At 45.4% G+C, this 19408-nt stretch overlaps 1 protein-coding gene and 1 non-coding gene across 4 annotated transcripts in view; one reads left to right on the forward strand and one right to left on the reverse strand.

Moving 5' to 3' along the window:
• KLHL29 (kelch like family member 29) overlaps nucleotides 1-19408 on the forward strand; it is a 330305-nt gene that overhangs the window by 53128 nt on the left and 257769 nt on the right. The window lies entirely within an intron of this gene.
• On the reverse strand, nucleotides 17191-17297 carry LOC133065667 (U6 spliceosomal RNA). The gene has a single exon (XR_009694938.1). It is a non-coding gene; the product is annotated as a U6 spliceosomal RNA (small nuclear RNA).

Consider the following 19408-nt stretch of genomic DNA (forward strand, 5'->3'; position numbering starts at 1 on the left):
ACACCTTTTTTCTCTTTTCAGAACACTGACTTTTTGAAGAGACCAGGCTACTTAGGTTGGGAACATCCCACATCCAAGTTTTGCCCAGTTATTTCTTCCTGATGTTGTCTCACTTGTCCTCAATCCACTGTATTTCCTGTAAATTGGAAGTTGGGTTTCAAGGTTTGATTGGCTTTGTTGACACTTTTGTCAAGAAAACTTCATAGATGACGCTACGTCCTTCATGTATCCTCATACCCAGAGGTACATAATGTCAGGCGGCCCCTATTGGTGAAGTTATGTTTAATTACTAGGTTAGAAGTTATGACCATCAGGTCACATCATTGCTGAAGTAAGTTTTTCCTCTGTGTGTGCATGCATACTCAGTCTTGTCCAATTCTTTGTGACCCCATGGACTGTAGCCCACTACTCTTCTATCCATGGAGTAGCCTATCCATGGATAGATTCCTCTATCCATGGGATTTTCCAGGCAAGAATACTGGAGTGGGTTGCCATTTCCTCCTCCAGGAGATCTTCCAGACCTCAGGATCGAATTCACATCTTCTGTGTTTCCTACATTGGCAGGTGGATTTCTTACCACTGAACCCCCTGGGAAGCCTTTTTCCTCTGTAATTGCAAATAATCTTTGGGGTGATGTTTTGGCACTGGGCAAATATGCTGTTTCCAAAAACTTTTCACCTAGTCGCTTTTGCATACCCCGAGAACCCTTACCTAAGCCAATTATTTCAGGTATAGAATAGTGATTTTTCTAATTCTATCATTCTTTCTATGTTTATTAACTGAAATCGGCCCCTTCCCAGTTTTAGGCACAATATGTCCCAGACGGATCTCATATTTTCCTTGTTCCAGATCTAGAATCAGCCATTTTCCTGAGGCACTCTGGTTCTTTTTAGTGTGAAATTTAAAACTAACTTCTAGGCCCTAGAGATGCTCATTCTAAGGCCCTTTAGTGGATAGAGCCAGGAAATTTATTTAACAAGTTAAGTGTTCACATTTGTATTTCCAATTCAAATACCGAAGTCTTTTTCTTCTTAGTTTTATTTGTTTGTATCTCCTCAAATGGAAATTTTCAATCCATTTTCAAAACATCAACATATTTACATTTTTGTACTAACACATGTGTGAAATAGTTTTTAACTTACAAGACCCATATTGTTACTAACAATAAAACTGCTGAGTGAAGTTTCTCTTTACACTTCTTTTGACTTTAGAATATACCCTATGTGTTCAAAATCATTCTTTGTGGAATTGTATTATCAATTTGATAACCAGCTTCATTCGTTGACATTCGTCTTCGATTATAGGGTTTAAATTAAATTGTTGTTGTTTAGTTGCTTAGTCGTATCTGACTCTTTTGCGACCTCATGGACTGTAGCCCACCAGGCTCCTCTGTCCATGGAATTTTCCAGGCAAGAATACTGGAGTGGGTTGCCATTTCTTTCTCCAGAGGATCTTCCCAACTCAGGGATCAAATTCATGTCTCCCGCATTGGCAGGTGGATTCTTTACCATTGAGTCACCAGGGAAGTCCATAAGTTAAATTAATCCTTCTTAAATTCATTTTTGGGGAAATGCAAAGCATTTACATGGTTTAAAAGTCAAAGTGCATGGTGCAGTCCATGGGGTCGCAAAGAGTCGGACATGACTGAGCGACCAAACTGGAACTGGACTTAATAATAAGGTTGTTGTTTAGTCACTAAGCTGTGTCCAACTCTTTTGCAACCCCATGGACTGTAACCCACCAGGCTGCTCTGTCCATGGGATTTCCCTGGCAAGAATACTGGAGTGGGCAGCCATTTCCTTCTCCAAGAGATCTTTCCAACCCAGGAATCAAACTTGCATCTCCTGCATTGGCAGGTGGATTGTTAACCACTGAGCCACCAGGGAAGCCCATTTAGTAAGGTGACCTCAAAGAAAGCATGATTCCATATCTGTCTTCTCCATCACATCCCTCAACATAGGAAACCCTTTTGTTAGCTTTTGGTTTCTCTTTTTTGTATTCGCTCTCATTTGCCCATCTTTCTTAGACCTCAGTAGCACAGTGTCTGTGTGCTTCCTCCTTGCTTTGTCCACTTTTCAGCACAGCCTGGAAGTCCCTCCACATCAGCCCATCCTCCTTCTCCCTGGGTGTGCTGCTCCTCCTCGTCTCAGTGGATTCCGCCAGTTTCTATCCATGGGTTGTTTCTGAGCTTTTCTTTTACCAGCAATGCCATAGTCATCATCTCTAGCATATGCTTTCTCACACATGAGAAGTTATATACCTTCAAGTGGGATTAATGGGTCAAAAGATAAAAACATATGTAATTTTGCCAGGTATCTCTGAATTCTCCTCTCTGGGAGTTGTACCATTCTGTATTCTCCCAGTGATATATGAGAAGGCCTGGGTCTCCACAGCCTTAACTACAAAATGCTTGCCACACTTTTGGATATTTGCCAATATGAGTAAGAGATGCAATTCCAGTTTAGTTTTCATTTATATTTATCTTATTAGTGGGCTGCCATCTATGGGGTCGCACAGAGTCGGACACGAGCAGCAGCATTATGAGTAAGGTTGAGCATTTTTTCAGGTCTATAGGCCAATTCCCTTTCTCTCTCTCTGAACTGTGTACACATTTTGTTTTTCTGTCAGGCATTTGGCCTTTTTCTTCTCAATTTTAACAGCCTTTCCTAATATTATCAGAGATAAAGGTATCTCTGATAAGAGTTGCAGATGTCTTCCTTTCTGAGTTTTATCATGTCTTTTGGCTCCACTTGTACTTTTGCCATCCGTCTGTCTTATTTTTATGTAGACAAATTTATTAATCTTATATTGCCTCTGGATTTTGAGTCATAAATTAGAAAGGTTTCTCCTCTACCAGGTTACCAAGGAATTCAACCGTGTCATCTTCTAGTTCCAGTGTAATTCCATTGTTTGTTTAGATCATTCAATCCATTTAGAGTTTATTCCAGTGAATGGTATGTGATAATGGATTCAAATTTAGGTTTTTCCGAAAGCCCATGCATCTTTCCTCCACAGGTTTGAGATGCTACCTTTATCACATACCAAATTTCCACATGTATTTGGGTCTACTTGCCCGTTTTCTGTTCTGTTCATGGATCTATCAGACCTGAGATTCATGTAGATCATCTTGACCCACCTTTGGGAGGAAAAACAATGTGTCTCTGCCATGTCCCTCCATTGTACAGGGTCAGCCCAACCCCAGAGGATGAAAGCTCATGATTGATCACTTAACCTCAGCATGGAGTAGCTGTGGTCCATACAATCAGACTGTGATGGACATCACAGCAGACTCTCAGCAACCCAAATTGTACCAACAGCTTTGCTAAGGGCAACAGTGCTTAGAGAGAGGGTCTAGGGAATGGTCAGTGCCTCTAGTCCTCAGGAGTCTTCTAAGAGCTCTTCCTGGGTCATGCTGGACACTTAGGTAATGTGTTCTAGTCTATATTGGGCTTCCCAGGTGACACAGTGGGAAAGAATCTGCCTGCCAATACAGGAGATGCAGGAGACATGGATTTGATCCCTGGGTTGGGAAGATCCCCTGGAGTAGGAAATGGCAACTCACTCCAGTATTCTTGCCTGGAAAATTCCATGCACAGAGGAGCATGATGGGCTACAGCCCGTGGAATTGCAGAGTCAGACATGACTGAGCACGCATACATACACACACACCAGTCTATACTATGTTGGCTCCCTGGGGAACTGATTTTGGTAAACAACCCTCTGTTGACTCATATGGTCCTGTATTGAGAGCTGTGCTAAGGAAAAAAAACTGTGTGAAACTCAAGGGTATTGTTGAGCATTTACTATATCATTCTCTCCCTCTGGTTTTATCTTTTTTTTTTTTTTTTGGTATTTATCCTGATTTCTTGATTTTTTTTTAAATTTTACTTGTATATTTTTTCAATGCATTTTTGCAGGCTGTTTTGAAGTAGAGGGATATATTTTCAAAGGAGAAGGGAAGGAAGGAAACTGCAAGAAGGATGGTTTGGCTCTGCTAAAATATGTAAACAATGTACCGTCCTTGATTTCAGACTAGATTTACTGCGCTTTTCAAAGGAACTTCTCCTTGACAGGTTTACCTAATGCAGAAAAACACCTTTGCTTCCAGGTCAAGCAGCTTTCATCCTTTAAATCTTACTGTTTTAGAACAGAGAGGAAAAAATGCAGACGGATTTTAAAGGCTGATACAGGTTCAGACAAGTGTTTTAGTGACTAAAGTCAGCTTGAGGCATTTGTGTTTGACTTGATTGAACACGTCTGCACCCTGACTCACCTTTGCCATCGATGGCCTACCCCGGGGTAAAAGCTGCATTGCCAGGTGGACCAAACGCAGACCTTTCTGTTGGCCTTCATCACCATGCGGTCACTGTCTCCCTCACTTCCTGGTCCTCCTCATTTGGTCCAGCAGCCCTTTGAACCTGTGTGGAGACCACACCACAGCTAGGAAGTCTTGGCTGCCTCATTCCCTTTAAATTCCTTTACTCCAGTCTCCCCAGCTCTGGGCTCAGCTTGTACCTTGAATGACAAAATTGACCTTTCCAGCTTCATAAATTCATTCACCTTTCTTGCAAGTGTGCCCAGAATCCCGGCACTAAGACAGCCCTCGCTGAGTAGCCTGTAATATCAGTGCTGTGGGGAGGAGGCCAGGTGGGTAGGACATGTCCTTGCCCTTCAGTGGTGCTGAGAGAGATGGCCTGGGCACCAGCACGCAGTTGCAGGCTCTGCAGGAGGCACAGTGAGGGGAGCCGTGTCTTGAGACTGTTCCGTGGGGAGGCCCAGCGCCATAGGTAAAATAAACCTCAGAGAAAAACGTGATCCGAAAGGATCCATGCACCCCAATGTTCATTGCAGCACTGTTTACAATAGCCAAGACATGGAAGCAACTTAAGTGTCCATCGACAGAGGAATGAATAAAGAAGATGTGGTACATATATGCAGTGGAATATTACTCAGCCATATAAAAGAACAAAACAATGTCATTTGCAGCAACATGGATAGACCTAGACAGTGTCATACTGAGTGAAATAAGTCAGGCCAAGAAAGTCAAATGTTATATGTATAGCTAATATGCAAAATCTAAAAAAAATTATCCAAATAAAGTTATTTACAAAACAGACTCACAGACTTAGAGAACAAACTCATGGTTACCAGAAGGGAATGGGGAGGGATAGTTAGGGTGTTTGAGATTGACATGTACACAATACTATATTTAGAGTGGATAACCAACAAGGATCTACTGTATAGCACAGGGAACTCTGCTCAACATTACAAGCAACCTAAATGGGGAAAGAATTTGAAAAAGAAAGATACATGTATATGGATAGCTGAATCACTTTGCTCTGCACCTGAAACTAACACGACATTGTTAATCAACTACCAGTTCAGTTCAGTTCAGTTCAGTTGCTCAGTCGTGTCCAACTCTTTGCGACCCATGAATCGCAGCCCCCCAGGCCTCCCTGTCCATCACCAACTCCTGGAGTTTACTCAAACTTCCGACTCTTTGCAACCCCATGAATCGCAGCACCCCAGGCCTCCCTCTCCATCACCAACTCCCAGAGTTTACTCAAACTCATGCCCATCGAGTTGGTGATGCCATCCAGCCATCTCATCCTCTGTCATCCCCTTCTCCTCCTGCCCCCAATCCTTCCCAGCATCAGGGTCTTTTCCAATGAGTCAACTCTTCACTTGAGGTGGCCAAAGTATTGGAGTTTCAGCTTCAGCATCAGTCCTTCCAATGAACACCCAGGACTGATCTCCTTTAGGATGGACTGGTTGGATCTCCTTGCAGTCCAAGGGATTCTCAAGAGTCTTGTCCAACACCACAATTCAAAAGTCAACTATACTCCAATATAAAATAAGAAGTTAAAAAATAAATAAACCTCAGAATGAAATTCCTGCCACCTAATTGGTTTCTGAACACTGGGGACTGCTAGTTCAAAGCATGAGACTTCCTCCGGTATTCTGCTACACTCTTCATCTTTTTCCCAAAGTGATGACACTGCCCTCTGCTCCCGCAGATGTGTCTTCCTTTGGTGTCTTATCTTCCTGTTCTTTTAAATGTTTGAAAAGAGAAAATAGCTTTTCTGGAATCATTGCTTGGGAGGTGCCTGCATTTGTTGCATTCAGTCAAACGTCCTTGCAAATATTTAAAAAATCGCACAGCAGCCTGCCATGTCTTCTGAACACTAACAGCTGCCTTGGCTCAGACCCCGCTGACCTTTGTGGCTGGCCATGCACCCCTCAGTCTCAGCACTTAGGCCATTGTCATGTCATTATTCCTTATGCAAAAGTCTATCTTTCTTATCTGAAATAGGAAAAGCTCTGGAAACAAGAAATCACTTGACAGCAAGTTCAGTTCAGTTTAGTCGCTCAGTCGTGTTCGACTCTTTGCGACCCCATAGACTACAGGACGCCAGGCCTCCCTGTCCATCACCAACTCCCGGAGCTTACTCAAACTCATGTTCATTGAGTCAGTGATGTCATCCAACCATCTCATCCTCTGTCATCCCCTTCTCCTCCTGCCTTCAAACTTTCCCAGCATCAGGGTCTTTTCCAATGATTCAGTTCTTCACATCAGGTGGCCAAAGTATTGGAGTTTCAGCTTCAGCATCAGTCTTTCTAGTGAATATTCAGGACAGATTTCCTTTAGGATTTGACAGCAAAACCTGACCTAAACTGACATGAGGCCACTTGGAGTCCTTATTTATCCCAGTAAATGTAAATAGCCCTACATTTTACTATAGAAATGCTAATATACCTGATTCTGGGGTACTGTTTCAGAACCTCCTGGAAGTATCATGAGGTATGACATTTATATTCTGAACTCCAAAGCAGATCTGGTCACAGGGACTTGGGATAAGGGACTGTGACCTGCATAAAACCAGAGACTTGAAATGCCTGTAATTTTACTCCACGTGACTGACAAAGTAATTCATGGAGACAAGTGACCCACACCAGGAAGAGTAAAAGTATATGATATCCAAGACTTTGACAAGATCCAAGTGCAATCAGTATACTAAGAGCTTCTTCATCCCTGGAATGTCCACAAGACATGCATAAGGTTTAGAAAAATGTCCCCAAATCAGATGTAACTAGAAGTCACACAGTCCCCATAATTTGTCAATGCTGGTTCCCTGACACCAGTAAGTTTCTAGAAATCTAATGGTAATAAGATTTTAGATGCTTTTCATATGCCAGCACTGTTCTAATTGCCTGATATGGATTAGCTAATCAAATTCTTTTGACAACCCTTCAAAGCATAAACTCTCTCTCTCTACCTTTACAGATGAGGAAACTGAGATCCAGAGAGATGAAATGTATCCACTGAAGTTCAGAAAACAGAAACTCTCTGGCTATTTAAGCGAAGGTTCCCAGAGGGGATTAGGAGTTTCTAGGATCATTAGAAGGCAGGATCTAGGCTCAGTCTCCAGGAATACTCACACTATAGACTGGACCACCAGGCCTGCTACTTCCACAGGTGGGAAGGTTGGAAATCAGGACCCCATTATGAGAACTAGAGACCTCAGAAATACCCACCTTCACTGCTACCCAGGGACCAGGAGGGGTCACTGAGGCTGTTGCTTCAGTGTTTTATCTGCTCCGAGGGTAGTCTGCTTGCCAACACACCCACAAAGCCAGTGACTGGTCTCCTCACCCCTACCTGGCAGGAGAACAGCAGAATCTATGATCATATGGCCCCACCTCATTTCCTTGCCCTCTCAGATCATATTCAAGCACATCTGCTTAGTAGAACCGAAAACACATCTCAATCCCTGGAGGTGCAAGGGAGTAGGCCATTTTAGCGTTCTTGCCTTTGAAATACAGGAGGAAGCTTGAATGGATGTCAGCTGAGCCCATCTATGGTTTCATGCATTAACTAACTTCTCAAAGATGACACAGGAGTGGTGCCACCAGGATTTGAAACCAGACTGGTTCCAGAGTTTAAGTTCTGTAAATTCTACCACCTCTCCATGAGCTCATGCCTGGCTTGCCTGGCACCCCCATGACATGTCTTCTCCATGCTCTCTTCCTTCGGCAGGTCTACAACTTATCCAAGTGTCTATATGGTTCACATGGGGGCCTCCAGCCCTAGACTCTGAATTTGGGGGGACTGAGATTGATGATCTCCATCTATCCTGGATTATCCCCATCTGTCTTATATTGGCTGGCTGAATCAGTTCCCTAGTGACCCAACAGTACCATGCAACAAACCACCCCAAACCTCAGTGACTGAAGACAATAAATACCTAGTGTTGCTCATCTAGTCTGTAGAATAACATTCTTCTGCTTTTAGCTGGGTTCATTCATGCCTCTGTGGTCAGCTGCAGGTCACTTAGGTGGCTCTGTTATCTTGGCTGTCCTCTCTCAGACTTAGGTTGGGCTGACCTATCTCTGGCTGGGTAGGCTGATCTGTCATCCTCCAGCGTGATCTTATAGTGGCTCTTGAGAAGTGAGAGAGGAAGTGGGAAAGCACATGTACTTTTCCAAACCAAACCCCATGGCCATGCTCAGGATCATGGCGGAAAGGGTACCATGAATACAAGATTCCAGGGCACAGGGTGTGGATACAGGGAGGCCATTATGTCAACCTTAGACATAACATAACCTCTCAGATGAGCCCATTCACCTCGTGCCATATAAAACACAGTTTAGAGGCTTTCTAGAGGAGGGATAGAGGGCAAAGGCTTCTGGAATCCCACAGCATCCAATCCAGTGCAGAGCTCAGCCCCTAGGGTCTATCTGGCAAGGTCCTGCATAAACTGAATCGCCGGTTCTTTTGGCTGGTTCTGTTCTGTGCTCAGGCCAGACTGGCAGCTGACTCAGAGACACAGCCCCTCGACTCAGGGCTTCCGCTTAACAGAGCCGCTGCTCAACAAAGACAGTCTCTTGACATCTCAAGCGGCGTGTCTGCTCGCTCGCCAATTAAAAGGCTCATGTCCTCAATGTGACAAATGCCAGGGAAAACAATTCTGCAATTCAGAACACAAGTGGGGAGAACACGAGAGAGGTGATCATGAACCAAGCGCTAGCCTTGTCCTCGGCATTCATCAGGCTTCTCAGTGAGACAGCACGATTCTCCCAAGATTTCCTGGGTCACGCCAGCCCCTGTGCCCACACTGCAGGATCATGTGAAGGGTCAGAGTTGTTTTTCCATAGCTTAGATTTCGGCAGGCAGATCTTAAGTTTTCTTAATCCATATTTAATAGCCTGACAGTGCTGCCGGGTGGCTGAGCTGTGAGGATGAAGTGGAGATGAGGTCCCTGTGCAGCTAAGCCCTTCTTTGCCTATCAGGACAGGCTGCCCCAGGACCGGGTCTGAGGGTCAGAGAGCAGCTCTGATATCGGAAGACCGTAAGGAAAGCAGGTATTCCTCCCAGTTTTCCCTCTGGATCAGTTGTCACCCCAATGAAAGCAGAATTGTATATTCCTTGGTTTGTATCCAGGTTCCTCAGTCCATGGGATTCTCCAGGCACCAATACTGGAGTAGGTTGCCATTCCCTTCTCCAGGGGATCTTCCCAACCCAGGGATTGAACCCAGGTCTCCTGCATTGCAGGCAGATTCTTTACCATCTGAGCCACAAGGGAAGATTTAAGTTAAAAAAAAAAATAAAGTAACAGCTTTATCAAGATATAATTCACCTCCCATGCAATTCACCCATTTAAGGTGTACAATTCAATGTTTTTTAAATATATTCACAGATACATGCATCCATGTATTTACCATAGTCAATATGTTCATCACCTCGAAAAGAAACCCATACACATTAGCAGTCACTCCTCATTCACCTCTCCCTCCAGCCCCCTGGAGACCATGAATCTACTTTCTGTCTCTATAGGTTTCCTTATTCCTGACATATCAAATGAATGGCATCATATAATATGTGGTCTTTTGTTACTGGATTCTTTCACCTAGCTTTAACCAAGTTCATTTTTTCAAGTTTCATCGTTGAAGGCAGATGAGTAGGTTTGGATCCTGGGTCCACAGCCAGTTGGCTGTGTGGGATTAGGCAAATGGCTTGACCTTTCTGAGCTTCAGTTTCTTCATCTTAATATGGGGAGCGTTCCAGTATTAACACACACAAAAGGCTTTGAGCTATGCCTGAGATACAGGCTTTGGTCAATGGGAGTTTTTAACCATCTTTCTCATCCTGGCTGTCCCTAAACTCTGTCTGGGGGCGCCGCACCTCTCTGTTTTCATTCCCTCAACAATTTCTGCCGTCTGCACCACTCTCCCCACAGGGGCTGCGCCTGAGCCCCAAGGACTGGATCACCCTGTGTATGCCTTTTAAGTCCTCACAAATGTGCAGAGCCTCCTGAACACCACCCCTCTTCCCAAGGCAGTCTGAAGGCCCCTCTTTGGGCTCCGATGTTCACAATAGCTCAGGGGACATCACCTGGAGGGCCTCCGCTTTGTATCCTCAACGTTTCTACTCTGCAACTGGGAGAGGGTGTCGTCATAGCCCGGGTGGAAAGGAACCTCCCTCCCTTTGCTCCTACTTGTCGATGTGCCATGATACCTTAATGCTAATATTATAAACCATAAAGTGACACGGACACCTTTAGAAAGGTCACAGGGTAAAAGAAAGCGAAATCTATCCCTCCAGCCTGAACATGTACTGACTTCCTTGTGGAGTCTTTCCATCTGCAGGTAGGTAGAATTTTATGAGACCAGTGAACTCCACTGGAGGGACTCTGAGAAGACAGAGTTCCCACACCCCAGGGGATTCCCTGGCCATCCAGTGGTTAGGGCCCTGTGCTTTCACTGCTGAGCATGTGGGTTCAAACCCTGGTTGGGGAACTAAGATCCCACAAGCTGCATGGCCCCCAAAAAATTTCTTTAAAAGATTTCTCCACCCCAGAGCACTAGAGCAGGATTTCTGTGTCATCACCCCATTTATATTGGGACTGTGGTTTCTCTGTGTGTTTTTATATCTTTTCCATGTCTGGGTTTGTCTCCCCTGAGAGCCTGTAAACTTGTAAAGAACAAGAACTGTGTTGTCTCCCTTTATAGGAGTCTGTGTTTCATAAAAAAAAATAAGTAAAAGAAAAAGAATTTAAGGTTTCTTATCTATGCACACAACCTTCTCTTATTGACATAAGGATCCAGTGTCTCTAGAAATTGTCTTGTAAACACTTCCCCCCAACCCATGGCTTATCCTCATGTCCACCTAGCGGTATCTTCTGCCCCAGAACTGTCTGTGCTGTATAAGACGACAGGAAAATTCAGCCAGGGCCAGCGCAGGGTCAAGAGGTAGGATATCTCTGAAGCTTTAGGATTTTGTTTGCTTATACTGCATATCCCATACTGAGACTTTTCAGAAATACTATTGAAAATAAAAGTTTCCTTCCTGCCATGTGGGAACTCTGGGAAAGAACCTACCCTCTATTCTGGGCCTTTGCTTTATTTCAGACACTCGGAGGATGAAGAAGGAAGCTTCTGGTGTAACCAAGGCATCATCATGGCCTGAGACAAGGCTGTAATAAATATAATAATCAAGTTTCTCGCTTTTACTGCATGCTTACTGAGTGCCAGGCCCTTTTCTAAATATCATGTTCTCTCCTCCCACCTTTACAAAACTCTGTAAAGAGTTGCTCATTTAGTAGGGAAACTGGGGCATCGACAAGAAACAGCCTCAAAGCCCCACACTAGTCACCATGGAACCAGGATTCCTACCATAACAGCCACGCCTGAAAACACAGAATAATGACCTCAAAGTTCAGTCCTTCTGGTTTCAGCCATCCTCCATGATGGGCAAAGCATGTGGCCCCATTGTCCCACCAGAGACTCATAAACATCCTTGTGAGGTCAGGGGCAGGGTGGGCTCGGGTGTGAGTGCACCACCCCATGGACTGTAGCCCACCAGGCTCCTCTGTCCATGGGATTTCCCACGCAATACTGGAGTGGGTTGCCATTTCCTTCTCCAGGGGATCTTCCCAACCCAAGGATCGAACCGTTGCTTTGGCAGGCAGATTCTTTACCATTGAGCCACCAGGGAAGCCCCAGGAGCAGGTCACAGGGCCCAGATCTCCAGGGGGTATATATCCAGGCCTTGGGTGCACCCACTCCTAATCTCGCGCATCAGTTGCTTCTTTCTTAACAGACAAAAATAAAGGGAAGGAACCTATTAAATCTGCACAACAGTCCCATGGAGTTCAAGTGTTAACGTCCCCAGAAAGGTTAAGAGATGCTCCAGATTAAATCAAGCTTGGAAGTAGTGTCCCTACCTCAGAGCATTGCAGGGCACATTTGTTGTTTTTCATACTTGGTCTAGCACAGGACATCTGTGGTGTGAATAGGGGAATATGTGGCTTTATTTTCCCAGTGAAAGCTGGCGCTCCCTTCAATTCATGAACATAGGCGACAAACCACAGTAGTATGTGGCTCTGTCATCCGTAGGAATCATAGATATTTTCCTCCTTGTTGCACATGTCTCGAAGTATCATTTATATTCACCACTACTTGGAAGTTACAGTAGTTTTAAACACGACTCTTAAGACTTCCCTGGCGGTCTAGTGGTTAAGACACCATGCTTTGCGGCAGTGGCGGGTGGCGTGTGTCCATCCCTGGTTCGGGAACTGAGATCCTACGTACTGTGCAGCACAGTCAAAAAATCCAATTAAAAAAAATGACTCTAGACTTTATTATTTAATGCATTGATAGAGAAGGATATTTACTACATTAACATTTGATAACTATGTTTAAATGTAACACGTTTCTTGAATCATCCTATGCAATTTATTTTATGTATTTAAAAGCATTATTCTGAAAAGGAGTCTACGGGCTTTTCACCAGGCTTCCAGAAGTGTCCATGGCACCTGGCTACCCTCTACTCACAGTACCCAGAAAAGCACTTTGGAAGGATTGAAGATGGGAAATTCAGGGGGGGTGCCTTACACACACACACACTATCCTTGATCCTCACTGACACAGGGGGGCTTTTGCCCTGGAACCAGAGCCTCTGCCAGCTCCTGGCAGCCCGGTTCTCTGAGCATCTCCAGGAATGGAAACCACTCCTGACTCGCAGCAAAACACCGCTTCGTTTAAGCCAGAGAAACACAATTTATTACCAGCATGTTTTCAGTTCCAGGCGATGCCTTGAAAAGGTCAGCTTATATGAATATTTAGAAAAAGCAGATCATAAAATAAGAGAGACTTGGTATTTGGGGTTTTTTTTTCCTTTGATGAAGAAAATTCAGGCTTGCTCTTATCCTGGGCAATCTACTGTACTTGTTACTCGACCTGCATTTACTCTTTAAGGAGGAAGATGTCCTAGGACGGCATTTGGGGAAAAGATGTATGTCGTGGGAATTGTACAGCGTTTGAAACTGGGGCAGAAAGCCCTGAACATGGGACCTACTTGTTATTTACTGTCCGTGAAGACAGCAAATGAGGAGAACATGTCTGCTTTGAGGGGCCTGTTCAGTACCTAATTGTTTTGTATTTGTTTCAGCTGATGGCCACTCTTTTCATTAGGGGCTTTTAACCGGTGAGTCATCTTTTGCAAATACAAATTTGATGGGGCCAGTTCTTTTAAAATCTCTTGGCTCCCCTTTGCCAGAGGAGAAAGTACAAAATCCTTAACCTCGCGGCCAGGCCTTTCATGCTCTGACTGCAGCTTTCTTGTTAGCCTCATGCATGACTCTCCTCTCCCTTCCTCCCATCCCTTCCCCTCCCATCCTCTCCCACTCACACAGTGGCGATTTACTGGATTATATTGTACAGTGAGCTTTGTAAAAGAGTAAGCTAGTATTTGTATTCTTTATTTCATGTAGTAACTTTTAAAAATAACTTTATTTTTATGCTTAGTAGGATGGATTTTCTTTAAACCCTCAGGCTTTCAATCGGCCTCTAAAATGTAGTCTTGATGTTTTGTATAACCTTGATAAACATTCTTTACAAAATTCTGGGTTTATTTCTGAAAACATGCAGACTATACATTTTAAAGCAGTTATTTGTTCGGCTTTTTCTGCTCCCTTTTCTAATTGTATCAGACAACTGAATAATGATTTACTTAATTCATTTGCACAATCTCTGATGATGGTTAGGAGGCTCAGCTCCTAGTGTCCTTGATTTTTGCTGTCCCTTGATTCTTGCTTTTTTCTAGTCTTCCCTCTTTCCCAGATCTTATCCACAGTGATTATGCTCTTCAGATTCCATACGAGCACTATTTCTTGGTTCCCTACTGCCCACCAGACTCTACGCTGAGTGCCAAGTGGAGACTGTGGAAAAAACAGCCAGGCTGCCTCCCGCTTGACTTCTCATTCCATAGAGTCTGACACTTAAAAAGAATGAAGGCTTTTATGCAGAGTGTGACAACTTGTAGAACCAGAAGGTGGGGGCACGTTTATTTATTTTCTCATGTCCATCCCCCCACGTGCAATCAGTTTGTAGTCTCTGGAGAAAACTCCCTGTGAATTTAATAAGACCTCCCTTCGATGCCTCCAAAATAGACATGTCTCAGGTCTGGCTCCTTTTGGTAGTGTTTGCCTTTAGCCTCTTAAATAATCAGTAATAGCATTTTGTTTCACCTCTAAAATTAGACCACTTCTACAAAGTTTGGCCTTTTATGACTGATTTACAGCACTCTGTAAAAGGGTTAGCTAAATATATATTTTATAAATGCCATGTAATTCAGAGTTACAGTTCAGGTCTAAAGCAAAGCTTATCAACTTAACCTATTTTAACTTAAAAGTGTATGTAGCTTGGCTTGGTTTGGTTGATTGTGTGCTGATCTACTATTATTCTCATCATTGTCATCATCACCAGTTTAATTCATCTGTTTTCAGTGAAGGCTTTTGTTAAAGTCAAATAAATAAGTAGAAATCCAGTGAATGTAAGGTGTTTTTGGATATGAATTGTATTCATCTTTCTGCTCAAGAACTTCCTGGGAGGGCAGATAAGTTTGCCATTGTGTGAAGCATCCAGGGAGGAATGGTATTCCGTTTTCCTTAATTCTACCATGACATAGTCAAGAATGTTCTTTAGCTCATTATTAGCCACTGTCATACACTGAACTGTGTCTCCCCAAAATTGATATGTCAAAGCCCTAACCCCAAGACCTCTGAATGTGTCTGTATTTGAAGACAGAGCTTTTAAAGATGCCATTAAAATTAAGTGAGGTCATATGGGTGGACCCTAATCCAATCTGACCGGTGTCCTTAGAAAAAGTGGAACTTTAGACTCACAAAGACACACCAGGGATGTGTGTGCACACAGAGGAAAGACTGTGAGTTCACAGTGAGAAGGCTGCCATCTGCAAGCCAGGACGAGCAGCCTCAGGAGAAACCCAAGCTGCCGCACCTTGACCTTGGACTTCCAGCCTCCAGAGCAGTGAGAAAACGAATTTCTCCTGTTTGAGCCTCCCTATCTGCGGTATTTTATCTTGGCGACCCCAGCTGACTGAGACAGCCACCAAGCCTCTCTCAAAGGATCCCACTTCAGAGCAGAGTCCGGCGAGATGACACAAGCCGGCATCCTCTCTGTCTTTGTCAGTGGGGAAGTCGAAGCAGAGGAGACTCCAGGCTCTTGATGCAGTGGGGCAGTGGCAGGGCTGAGGGGAGCCACCTCTGCTGGACCCCCAGCAGGGTCCTCACCCGGGGCCCAGTGCACCTAGAGCTGTGCCAGGGACCCGGGAGGATTCAGGGAGGAAGGCCTTCTAGAATCCTCAGAGCAGTGATCTGGGCTTCGCCCAGGAGTGTTCCTTCCCTTTCCACTGGATCTTAACAAAACATCTGAGCACTAAATCTGAAACTCTTTCTCTAGTAGAGCCACGTGGTGCCCGCGTCTAGCACCCACGAGTGAGGAGCCGGAAATGTTCTCCCACGCCAGCTCTGCGGGTTGCTGGCTACTTGTGCTTGGGTGTAAATGCTCACATTGCGTCTTCTGTTCCTGCCACATTTAACGCTTCAGCCTGGATGCAGCTTTATCTCTGCTTTGGGAATTTTCTACATCTTATTTATGAGTATTAAAATTCTGGAGTCTTCCCCCACTGGGAGGGCAGCACCAGAAGAAGCCTGCATGGAGTCCAGCAACCTCCAAGCTGGCCACTGAAGGCACCTCGGCTGGTCTGAAATGTGCTGACAGGGCCCAGCTGAGCCAGCGTTGGATGGAGGGAGGTGGGAGGCAGGAGGCACGGTCACTCTGGGTCATACAAGACACAGAAGAAGCAGGCCTGGGCGGGAGGGAGCTGGGTGGTGACCATCAGCATCTCAGGTGTCGCGGGTGGTGCAGCTGGGATCCAGGGTGTTCTGAGGCCCTTCCGCCTTTCCTAGGTGTTTGCAAGACCCTCCTGTGTGCTTCATGCTGCACGTTCCTGACCCAGGGGTTGGAGCTGGGAGGGGTGGTGACAGAGATGGGAGAGGGTAAAGCAGCCCTGCTCTGCGATGGTGCAGGGTAGAGAGGAAGGAAGGGCCCTCGTGCAAATACAGTGAGCAGTATAGGATGATGTTGGAGGAAAGGCTGAACTCAAAGTGAGCTCTGAACGAGAAATGGCTAGGTCTCTGGGGGCTGGAGTAGGGAAGGTAACCTTTTATTCTGGACGGAGGCTGCAGTCTCCTGGAGGCCTTGGCAATGAGGCAGGAGGAACTACCAGGGCTGACCAGGTCTGTCCTTGGGTCTGTCATGTTAGGGGTTTTGGGCTTCTGGCTTCCTTCCCCACATAAGGCCCCACTGTGTATTTGAGACTTCTCATGGAGCCCCCATAGTGTCCCTAAAGTTGCAGGGCGGGCCGGGGAGGCACTCTGAAATTCCCTCTTCCTTCTTTAGGGCTGTCACAGGCTTGTGACAGGGTCAGGCAGATATGGGATGGCCAGGGAGAGTTCCCCTGGCTCAGAAGCAGCCAGGAGCAGGGGGCCCCATCAAACATCCGATCAAACATCCCTTCCTTACCTGTGGTGACCTGTTGGCTGGGAACCCAAAGAAAACTCAAGGATCCCCACTCCTGGGCAGAAGAGTAGGGGTCGGCACGTCGATAACAGCCCCCAGTATTCTCATGCAGGCCTGCAACGGCCAGGGCTCTCCTAGAGAGGGCTCATTTGAGCCACTCAGCAGACAGCAAGGCATCTATTAGAAACTCATTTATTCCTTGCCTGTTTATGCTTCACTTAGCGAATTTGTTTGGAATGTCTGCTTTCTGTTAGACACTAGTGCTCCAGCCTAGAGCAGGGGATGGCAGCCTTTTTCTTTTTCTTTTAAAGTATGGAACACTTCATGTATTTGTATGTCATCCTTGTGCAGGGGCCATGCTAATCTACTCTGTATTGTTCCAGCTTTAGTATATGTGCTGCCAAAGTGAGCACAGGCTTTTTCTATAGATTAAATATTTGGGGGATTCCCAGGTGCCTCAGTGGTAAAGAATCCACCTGTCAATTAAGAAAACTCAGGAGACGTGGGTTTGATCCCTGGGTTAGGAAGATCCTCTGGAGAAGGAAATAGCAACCCACTCCAGTACTCTTGCCTGGAAAATCCCAGGGACAGAGAAGCCTGGCTGGCTACAGTCCATGGAGTTGCAAAGAGTCAGACACAACTTAGCAACTAAACAATAACAGCAAAAATGCTTTAGCTTTGAGGGCCATGTTGTCTCTGTTGTTGTACTCACCTCTCATGCAGCAGAAGCAACCACAGACAATACACAAGTGCATGGGTGTAGCTTTGTTCCAGTAAAACTTGATGGACAGGCACCAGCCTGGATTTGGCCCAGAGACCGCAGTTAGCTGCCCATCCTGGACTGGAAACACAGAGGTAAACAAAAGTAGATATGGGCTCTGTCTGTATGGAGCTTACACTCTAGGCAAGGAAGACAGGAGTTAATCCTATAATTATAAGCATAAATTATAATTATGAACCCAGGTACTTGAAAGGAGAGAGACCCTCTCTATAAACAGGAGTGTGATACAGCCTCAGGTCAAGGCAGGCTTCCCTCGGGAGTTGATACTTGACTTGGGCTCTGAATCAGCATTAACAGGGGACGAGAGAGGAAACAGTGCAGAGAATGGCCCTGTGGCAGGAGTACGGAATATTCTGGAAACTGAAACATGGCCAGTGTGCAGGAGCATACAAGAGGACCAGGAGCAGGGGGATAAGGCAGGATGGAAAGTGGTCACCAGTCCAGGCACAGCCTGGAGCGGGGAGGCTTAAAGCAGGGGAGGAAGAGGATCAGATGTGCGTTTTGAGAAAAGTCTCTCTGGCTGCATCGGAGAAAAGCAAGTGAGGACTGTTGCACGGGAGGGAGGCGGCTATGGAGGTAAAGAGAAGTGGATGGAGATAAAGACTTCAGAAGCAGTGTTGATGGGGTGGCGATGGAGGGAGAGGCTCCTAGGTGTCAGGTTTGTACAGTCAATGGGTAGGGCTGCTGTCTGTCTACCAGAGCCCTTGGGAAGTCCCTGATGGTTTGCCTTGTTTGGGTCAGAGGAAGAGGTGTGGCACGTTGAGTTGTCTTTGAGACATCAGATTAGAGGCAGTGGATAAGCAGTGAGATGGACAGATCTGGAATGCAGACGATAGTAGGGGCTGAGATCATGAGTTTTCAGGAGCCATCAGCATATGGAAGGTAAGAAATGCCCTGAGCATGAATCATGTGGGGAAAGGAGTAGAGTTAAAAAAAAAAAAAAAAAGGAAGAGAGCCTAGAGAAAACACTTAAGGGACTCTGATATTTAATAGCCAGAGAGAGAGAGAAGTGTTCCTGCAAAATAGAATGAAACAGCAACCAAGGGAATGGGGGGGAATGTATGAGATCGGGAAGGAAGTGTTTAAGCAAGGTTTGTGTTCAGCTTGTACACACAGACTGACCACTGATACCCAGAGACTATTCTGACTGGTCAGTGCATCCACATGGCCAGTGCCCGTGCCATCCCAGTAGTTTATATCATGATTGTCATCCCTGCTTTTAAGGAATGATCATCAGTATGGAAATCTTCTGGGATGGCAAACAGGAGGAAAAGTAGAAACCTTCCATTGCATTCAGCACAAGTAGTATATATAGATGGGGGCTTCCCTGATGGCTCTAGGAAAGAACCCGCCTGCCAGTGCAGGAGACAGAAGAGACACGGGTTCCATCCCTGGGTCACGGAAGATCCTCTGCAGGAGGGTATGGCAACCCACTCCAGTATTCATGCCTGGAGAAGCCCATGGACAGAGGAGCCTGGCGGGCCGTGGCCCATAGGTTTGCAAAAAGTCAGACACAATTGAAGTGACTCAGCACTCAAGTACCTATCATTGGTGACCTTAACAGGAGAACTTGAGGGGCAGTGATGGGCTGAGGAGTGAGCTGAAAGAAGGAATGGGAGGTGAGTTACTAGACAGGAAGCCCAGGAAACCCCTGAAGAATTTTCACTGGGATGCAGAGAAGCTGAGCAGGACAGGTAGAGGAGAATCCAGAAGGGGATGGAAGTGGGAAGCTGAATTATTTTT

Source organism: Dama dama, chromosome 11 (assembly GCF_033118175.1).
Source record: "Dama dama isolate Ldn47 chromosome 11, ASM3311817v1, whole genome shotgun sequence".
Lineage (NCBI taxonomy): Eukaryota > Metazoa > Chordata > Mammalia > Artiodactyla > Cervidae > Dama > Dama dama.